Here is a 10,313-nt window from a genome sequence, read left to right as displayed (position 1 = left end):
TCATAAAATTAGAAATACCGCAAGCTATCCACAATTTAATATTAATAACAATAACGTTCTTAATGTGAGTTTAAGCATTGATTGTCAGAAAATATAAAGTTGTAGGCCTTTATTATTGTTAGTGTATATAATATAATAATATATTATATTGATATATTATTATATTATACAATATAATATATTATATTATTATATTGTCTTTTTATACCATTATGGTATATTTAATTATTAATGGGCTTGGGCCTATATGTATAAGTAATTTAGGGTTCTAGGCTAATTACTCCTATATAAGGATGGTTTGTAAAGGTTGAATATACAACACTAAAAGTTTTCAAGACTTTTTCTTCTTTAGCAAATATCTATTTTCCAGAGTTTCATATCTTCATAGCTGTTCTTAGAAAGATCCAATAGTCAAAGCCAACATTTGGTATCAGAGCTAGATTGAAGAACATGTCGTCGACAAGATCAACCAGAGATGCGGCGGTAATGAAGATTGGAAGAGAAGGGAACGTGACGCTCTCCTATCCGTTACTCACGAAGAGTAACTACTCGGTGTGGGCATTGAAGATGCGGGTAAACTTACAAGCACAAGGAGTGTGGGAAGCCGTGATGCTCGAAGATGTCGACGAACGGATGGATAGAATGGCTCTCGCCGTCATCTATCAAGCACTCCCTGAGGACGTCCTTCTCATGGTGGCTGAGAAAGATTCCGCTAAGCTAGCGTGGGAGACGCTAAAGACAATGCATGTTGGAGTGGAGAGAGTCAAGAAGGCAAAAGTGCAAACCTTGAAGACACAATTTGAGGCGATTCGTATGAAGAATGGGGAATCAGTGGATGATTTCGCCATGAAATTGACATCCATTGTGACTGGTATCCGCTCGTTAGGAGAGAAGGTGGAGGAGATCTCCGTCGTCAAGAAGTTCCTTAGAGCCTTACCACAAACATACATGCAGATCGTTACAGCGATCGAGCAATTTGGTGACCTCACGCATGATGAATGTATGTCACGAATGAAGAAAAACGGAGAAGCCGATTTTTCTTCTGGATCATCGAGTCGTAGCGGCAACCGTGGAGATAACCGAGGTCGTGGCAAAGGGCAAGGGCAAGGTCAAGGGCGAGGTTGTGCAGAAAGCTCACCTCGATAAGAAGGTACCAAGCCCCGCAAAGACAAGAGCATAGTGAAGTGTTACGCTTGTCAAAAGTATGGGCACTACGCGTCTAAGTGCCCTAACAATAGGTCTGACGGTGAGGCAAACCTCACTAGCTTCTATGATGAGGAGCCAGCATTAATGTTTGCTGAGGTAGTGACGAAAGCTTTGCCCGAAGAAGATGATGCAAACCTCGCTAGCTTCTATGACGAGGAGCCAGTATTAATGTTTGCTGAGGGAGACGAGCAGACAATACTTGAAGAGTTCATGCAAGAACCGTCCAAGGAGGAACCAGATGTGGTGTTGTTCAGTGAAGAGAAAGTCATGGAGAAACTCCTCGCAAGTGGCGATGAGTGTAATCACACTAATGTGTGGTACCTTGACAATGGAGCAAACAACCATAGGAAAGGCCATCGAGAGAAGCTCAATGAGCTCGACGAGAAAATTACCGGAAATGTGAAGTTTGAAGACGGAAACAAGGCGCACAAGTTTCCTAATTCATCTTACGGGGAAATCTATGTGAGCAGAGACTCTATATTCGAGGAGGAGAAGAAGTGGGAGTGGTGCAACAACAACTACAAGCTCGTACAAAATCCCGTGGAGTTCGGAATCCTACGAGATGTCTATGTGGAGGCACCACTAGTAGAGATGGATCCCGATGAATTGTTGTTGCTCACCACCGATGAGCCAACAACATATCACGAGGCGGTAGTCGAAGAGTCGTGGAATGAAGCCATGAACAAAGAGCTCGAATCTATCAGGAAGAATAAGACATGGGAGCTCACCAACTTACCACCCGATCACAAGACTATCGAGTTAAAGTGGTTTTTCAAGTTGAAAAGAGACTGCGAAGGCAACATCTTCAAGCACAAAGCGAGATTGGTAGCAAAAGGCTATGTGTAGAAGCAATGCAATGATTTTGAGGAGAACTTTGCACCGGTGGCGAAACATTACACAGTCAGGTTAATTCTTGGTATCGAGGTGGACCAGAAGAAAGATAACATTAAGGTAAAGCAGGAAGCTTATGCGAAGAAGATGTTGAAACAGTTTGTAATGGAGGATTGTAACTCGAGCAAGTATCCTATGGAAGCAAAGTTGCAGCTCGGAAAGGATGTGGAAGGAAGCTTAGTGGATCCGAAGGAGTATTGGCGTATCAACGGGTGTCTCAGGTACTTGACACACACTCGACCGGATATCTCTTATGTAGTTGACATAGCGAGTTGATACATGGAGAAGCCTGCCACTCTACACCAACAGGCAGTAAAAGACATTCTTCGTTACGTGAAAGGAACGATGAATTATGGGATTCAGTTAAGAAGAGGAAGAGAAGTTGAAGAACTCGTTGGTTTTACTGACAGCGACCTAGCCGGTGACACAGATGACAGAAAAGGTACTGAAGGGATGGTGTTTTATCTCAACGGGAATCTAATCACGTGGCAATCTCAGAAACAACGAACTGTTGTTTTATCTTCATGTGAGGCGGAGTTTATGGCAGCTACTGCAGCGTCGTGCCAAAGACTTTGGCTAAGAAACTTGTTGAGCGAGGTGCTCGGATGCGAGTTGAGGCCGGTAACCCTCTATGTCGACAACAAGTCTGCAATAGAATTAATGAAGAACCCGATGTTTCATGGACGCAGAAAACACATCGACATTCGGTTCCACTTCATCCGTGAATGCGTCAAGAATCAACAAATCGTTGTAGAGTTTGTAGGCACTAGAGATCAGCGTGCAGACATTCTCACTAAGGCACTAGCAAGAGTCAAATTTGCGGAGATGCGAGAGATGCTCGGCGTGAAATATCTCGAACCAAATCAAGCTTATGGGGGAGATTGTGAGTTTAAGCATTGATTGTCAGAAAATATAAAGTTGTAGGCCTTTATTATTGTTAGTGTATATAATATAATAATATATTATATTGATATATTATTATATTATACAATATAATATATTATATTATTATATTGTCTTTTATACCATTAGGGTATATTTAATTATTAATGGGCTTGGGCCTATATGTATAAGTAATTTAGGGTTCTAGGCTAATTACTCCTATACAAGATTGGTTTGTAAAGGTTGAATATACAACACTAAAGATTTTCAAGACTTTTTCTTCTTTAGCAAATATCTATTTTCCAGAGTTTCATATCTTCATAGCTGTTCTTAGAAAGATCCAATAGTCAAAGCCAACACTTAAGTCAAATCTCAAACATGCTTAGATCACATAATATTGACTTATTATAATCAATTATCATATATATATATATATCCATTTAAATATATAAATGTCATTTTAAATTCTAATACATGATAGAAGGAAATGGAGAAGTCCATCCCGGCTTCATGAAAGCCCTAGGACACAAGGACGGCCAAGGATGGCCAAAATACATAAAAGAAGTACCAGCTACTTCTGCAACTAAAAAGCGTGCTTAACTGCTTATTATGAAATCAGGAAGATCCTTAAAGAGGTTTTAAGCGAAATGATAAAGGAAGGTTCATAGTAACCGAACACTTGGCGGCGCATTAGCCGTGCTCTTTCCGGCAATACTATCCCATCATAAAGAAGATTTTTTTATTGAAGAGAATGGAAGGAGTTTACACATTTGGGCAGCCGAGGGAATGGAACGAGGAATTTGGTAATTTCATGACAAACATGTTTAGAGAACATGAAATTGGATATCATAGGTTTGTTTACGGAAACGACATAGTGCCTAGGTTGCCTTGCGACGCTCTACACTTATGTTTAAGCATTTCGGTTCTTGTATACTTTTTGATTCGTCGTACAATGGTGGAGTGGTGGATAAAGAGCCAAACAAGAATTACTTCTCTATAAAATGGTGTTTGAAGAAGATTATGATTGCTTGCAAGGAGCTGAAGAGGAGTTTCACTATTGCCCGCAAAGAGGCAAAAATTATAAGGAAGGATGGATGTTGATGTTCATTAATTAGAATGCTTGGACTGGTTTGTCCAGCCTTCTCGGCTCATTCTCTTCGAGATTACGATAACTCGGTCCGCTAAGGGTTAGATGATATTTTTTTCTCATGATAAACATATATAAGCTTTGTCATTATTTTTTTAGAGACGATAAGAATTATTGTCGTTGTTGTTATTGTTATTGTTATTCTAGCATCAACAATGTGAATAATGGTTAGTTGATAAAGCCTAAAGTTTTAACTACTATCATTTACACAAAACTGTGATCTTATTAATGAAAATTTCATGTTATCATATCAAACTCTTCTAAAAAAAATGTTACCTACTCACAAATTTCAATTTTCAAAACATATACATCAAATCATATTTTTTTTTTTCGAGATTATGATAACTCGGTCCGATTAGGGTAAGATGCTATTTTTCGTTCTATCGGTTGTCTCCCATGATAAACATAAGTGTCATTATAGCTAGCTTAAACCATTATACTAATGTTGTGTTGTGCTATAACTTGGCAAAAGGGGAAACTAAAGAGTTATGCAATGTAATTGAGTTTGGCTCTTATGAGTGGATATGAGTTTATTTTCTTGTTCTTTTGCTTAGTGGTATAAAAATTATGAGAAATAATGTCCTAACTTGAATTTAAATTTTGTTTGAACGAGCTTTGGTAAATGAGTTTTGGAATATTAGACTTTCGAGGTTATGTTAAATTTTTTATATTAAAAAAATGTTTTGATATATTAGAATGATCTGTACAAACTTATTAGGGTAGTTTAAATGATATTACTAAGAAATGAGATAGTTTTACATTTTTTATTTATAATTTGATAGAATTTTAGTACGTATTTATTTTTTAAATAAGAAGAACTAGTATGACACTCCACCGTCCTCAATCGTTTCAATTCTAAACGATTTCGGTGATAATTGAACTCTCTTAAGTCAACTCTTTTCACCCGGGGTTATAGAATTCTTAGTGTTGATCTTACATGATTATTTTTAATCAGTAATTAAAAAAAACTTATAACAATAATGAGAATAAAAGTTAGAATTTTAATATGCTAATTTGGTCATGATTTCATTTCAGTAGTTTAACTATAATTTCTAAACAAAATATTGTCTTTTAAATAATTAGTGACTAATCCGCTCTCTTCTAAATAATTGGGAGACTAATTTACATATTTTCCACGATATTAAGTTTCTGTTTGCAATATGTATTTGCTAAATGAAGTTAATTAGTATTAAGAGATTATCTCAATAATAATATTTATGCAATATATTATTAGGTCCTGAAATATCTTTGAACCAACCATTGCTTAATAAATCTAAAATGTTGAGCATAGGGGTTTTAAATAAAAAAATAATAATTATAATAATATAATATTTATACAAAGATGCAAAAAAAAGTCAGGAAAAAAAAATTAAGAACCGTTTAATGAATTTAACTTGTATATATCTTTTATAATTTTACATCAATATATATAAGATAATTAATATTTTCTTTTATAAATTTTATTTTCAATTCTTAAATTACTTCTTTAAAAATTTAGTTTTTAGATCATTTTCAGCCGGACGGTACACAACTGTTTTCAAACTGAACGACATACCAATCTGAAAAATGAGAATTCTCGTTCTTTCTCTAAAAAGAAACACAGATATAAAAATAACAATGAGTATTCGTGTATATTCGATATTCTTGGGTATTTAATGGTCGAGATCGGGTATTTTAAATCGGATCGGGTATTTTAAATCGGGTCAGATTCGAGTCTGAGAATGAGAAAAGATAATCCGATCAGATTCGAGGTCGTCAACCTAAAGCCAAAACCGATACCCAATTTTATTAATATATATATATATATATATATATATATATATATATATATATATTAATAAGATAACTTTACACATTCTTAATCATTATAATACTTAACCAAAATATTTAAAATCTCATTACTATTCATTTTCACATTTTTTTAATAACAAAATATTATTTTTCTTTCATTTTCTCAACTTCAATTCTCTCTTCTCATTCTTCATATTTAATTAGGTAATGGAATAAATGTCAGGTTCGAGGTCGAGGTCGGATAGTTAGATGAAAATCGGATTCGGGGATGATACATTATTACCCGACAGGTTGATACCTGTTGTCATTCCTATATATATATATATATATATATATATATATATATATATATATATATATATTACTATTCATTTTACAATTTTATTTTTATAAAATTTTAAATAATTCTTTGAAATATATAAATACTTTAATTTAAATATTAAATTTGTATATATAAATTATTTGAAACATTTAATTTGTTAATTTAATATTTAATTTAATTTAATTTTTATATTTAGTATTTTATATAATTTATTTATATTTTTAATTTTTGTTTTTAACCCATATATATTTATTAATATTTTTTTTATATATCAGGAATATTTAGCAATGATCAATATTGATAATAAAATTATTAAAAAAAACACAAATGTTGAAAAAATAAAAATAATATGTTACTACCTACAAAATTGAAAAAATATATTTAGCTATATTATTGAAATATTAATTTATAATTAATTTTATGTAATTATTTTTAATGGGGTGGGTTTAAAAAATTATTAGGGTTTAATTTGTAAAGTTATAAATATATAGGTAGTTATGTGTATTACTATTTATTTTGTAATTTTTTTTTATAAAATTTTAAATAATTTATAGAAATATATAAATATTTTATTTGAATATTAAACTTGTTTATATAAATTATTTGAAATATTTTATTTGTTCATTTAACTTTTAATTTAATTAAATTAAATTTTTATATCTAGTCTTTTATATAATTTTTTTTGTATGTTTATTTTTTTACTTTTAACGCATATATATTTATTAATATTTTTTTATATATCATAAATATATAACAATGATCAATATTGATAATAAAATTATTTAAATAAAACACAAATGTTAAAAAAATAAAAAAATAAAAAAATAATAATATGTTACTAGCTACAAAATTGAAAAAAGTTAACTAGATTACTAAACTAATACTTAAAAATAAAAATTACCACTATAAATAATAAAAAATAACAACAATGAGTAAAAATTAGATTAATAATATTGTAAATTAGAACAATTTCCTCCAATATTAATGAAATATTAATTTATAATTAATTTTATATAATTATTTTTAATGGGGTGGGTTTAAAAAAAATATTGGGATTTAATTTGTAAAGTTATAAATATATAAGTAGTTATGTGTATTACGGTTCATTTTGCAATTTTTTTTTTATAAAATTTTAAATAATTTCTTGAAATATATAAATACTTTGATTTGAATATTAAACTTGTTAATATAAATTATTTGGAACATTTAATTTGCCCATTTAACTTTTAATTTAATTAAAAATTAAAAATTTAGTCTTTTATATAATTTATTTATATGTTTAGTTTTTGTTTTTAACCTATATATATTTATTAATATTTTTACATATCATAAATATATAACAATGAACCATACTGATAATAAAATTATTTAAATAAAACACAAATGTTGAAAAAATAAAAAATAATAATATGTTAATAGCTACAAAACTGAAAAAAAATACTTACCTAGATTATAAAACCCAGTAAAAATTAGACTAATAATTTTGTAAATTAGAACAATTTTCTCCAATTTTATTGAAATATTAACGTATACTTAATTTTATATAATTAGTTAAAAAAATAATTGAGTTTAATTTGTAAAGTTATAAATATATAGGTAGTTATTAAAAAAGTTAAAATTTGGTGTAAAAATAAATTTTTCTAAAATATTCTTTTGAGTTTAAAAATGAATTTTTAAGTTAGAAATTTTTTACTATATAATTCAATTAAGTTTGAGAATGATATATGAGTTGGAGATGTTCTTAAATTTATTCCCAAAATGTTTACAAACTATATCGGTTATATTTGTTTTTTCTATTTCAGCAATTTTTTTTTTAACTTTAAGCATTTTTAGTTATTTTTTTGAAGGTAGTATTTTAAAATGTTATTTTGTATTATATAATTTTTAAAATGTATTTATATTTATAACCATTATATTATTTATATATATATAATTAATAGTTATATGACGTTACTAGAAAAAGATAAATATAAATATATATATATATATATATATATATATATATAAATAATGGTTATACGAAGCTACTAGAAAAAGATAAATGAAAAGAAAAGAAAAAGTAAAGGAAAATATTATTATAAAGATAATTCTTAATTTCCATTTAAATGAAAAAGTTAAAAGCATTTAAAAAAAATCAATCAATCAATACCCTTCTTTTTTTTAAAACTCTTTTGTCATGCGGGCCATTTCTATTTACATCTATCATTCATATCATCCAATGGCTATTTCCACCATTCATATCAAAATTATAACATTCAGTAATGAGAATGTATTTGTAGAATTTGTTTGAGAATATTATTATATTATTTGTAGAATTATTCTCGAAGAAAAATAATTCCAATAATGGAATGTTGAGAAAGTCAGCCAATCAATTAGACTAATTGATTTGTAAATCAATCAATTAAACCAATTGATTTGCTAATTAGCCGTTGATTATCAATTACATGATTTTACTATTTAATTATTTCCTTTTCTGCAAATGTAATTTTACTATTTAAACACTAGACGTCTTATGTAAGAAGCATAACAACAAAAACACAAAGCAATAAATTTTCTCTCTTTACCTCATTTTTCTACATGGTATCAGAGCGGGTTTATTCACCTTGAAGAAACCGACTCACAATTTTCCGCTGCCTCCTCCAATGGTGGAAATAGCCATTGGAGGAGAACTCAAATGATTCTATAATCTCATATTTCACTAAAATTATTATCACAAATCTCAGTGCATTTTTTTTATAGTTTAGTCGAATCTTTATCGAGAATCGTCTTCGTGTCTCGACAGATTTATTTTTTATCCTTTTTTGGCAAATGTCGTCGTCATTTCTCGACAAATTTCTTTCAACATTTTATCTGTTCAAAAATTATCATTTTTCACTTCAAGAGCTGAGCCAAGAGCCAAGAGGCAAGAGCCAAGAGCCAAGAGCGAAGAGCCAAGTGCCAAGAGCCAAGAGCCAAGAGCCAAGAGCCAAGAGCCAAGAGCCAAGAGCCAAGAGCCAAGAGCCAAGAGCCAAGAGCCAAGAGCCAAGAGCCAAGAGCCAAGAGCCAAGAGCCAAGAGCCAAGAGCCAAGAGCCAAGAGCCAAGAGCCAAGAGCCAAAAGCCACTCCTCTAACTAAGTGAATCATGATTCTTTGAATCAGTTAAATTGAAAGAATGTCATCAACAATTCATCGGCAACACCCTCTTCAATCTCTTTCAAGGCTCATTTACACCTCTCTACGTTACATCCCGCAATCAGGTGGTTGGCATACTCACCAAGGCGATTCAAGGAAGTATTCGGCAAGTTGGGCAGTCTCAAAATCTACTACCCAACTTGAGGGGGAGTGTAGAATTATTCTCGAAGAAAAATAATTCCAATAATGGAATGTTGAGAAAGTCAGCCAATCAATTAGACTAATTGATTTGCTAATTAGCCGTTGATTATCAATTACATGATTTTACTATTTAATTATTTCCTTTTCTGCAAATGTAATTTTACTATTTAAACACTAGACGTCTTTTGTAAGAAGCATAACAACAAAAACACAAATCAATAAAATATTATTTATTTTCTTCATTTTTCTACATTATTTATTTATTATATCTTATTAATAAACGTGATACTCGCTAGTTTCATCATTTTCTTTTATTTATAGTATCTTTAACTCTAGATTCAACGCGATTATATTTAATTAGGGAAAGAATGTCAATTTTATCACTGAACTATAATGGAATATTCATGTATATCACTGAACTAATTTTTGTTCGCTCATATCACTGTAGTTGAACTTAATGTTCATCTATGTCACTACTCGACCAAATCTCTAACCCCATTAAGTTTCTGTTAAATGAGATGACATGTGGGATTGACATGTCATCTTTTTTAATTAATATATGGTGGGATTGACATGTCATCTTTATTAATTAATATATATTATATATATATATATATATTTATTTATAATTCTAAATAATAAAATATTTACAAAGATATTAATAATTTCCTCTCTTGCCCTAATTAACTAAGCCCACTATTCTTCTTCTTCTCCGATTCTTGTTCTTCGAAGGATTCGATTTCTCAGAGAAAGGAACCGAAG

Source organism: Impatiens glandulifera, chromosome 1 (assembly GCF_907164915.1).
Source record: "Impatiens glandulifera chromosome 1, dImpGla2.1, whole genome shotgun sequence".
Lineage (NCBI taxonomy): Eukaryota > Viridiplantae > Streptophyta > Magnoliopsida > Ericales > Balsaminaceae > Impatiens > Impatiens glandulifera.
The sequence above is the reverse complement of the archived record's forward strand: the minus strand, read 5'-3'. Positions refer to the sequence as shown.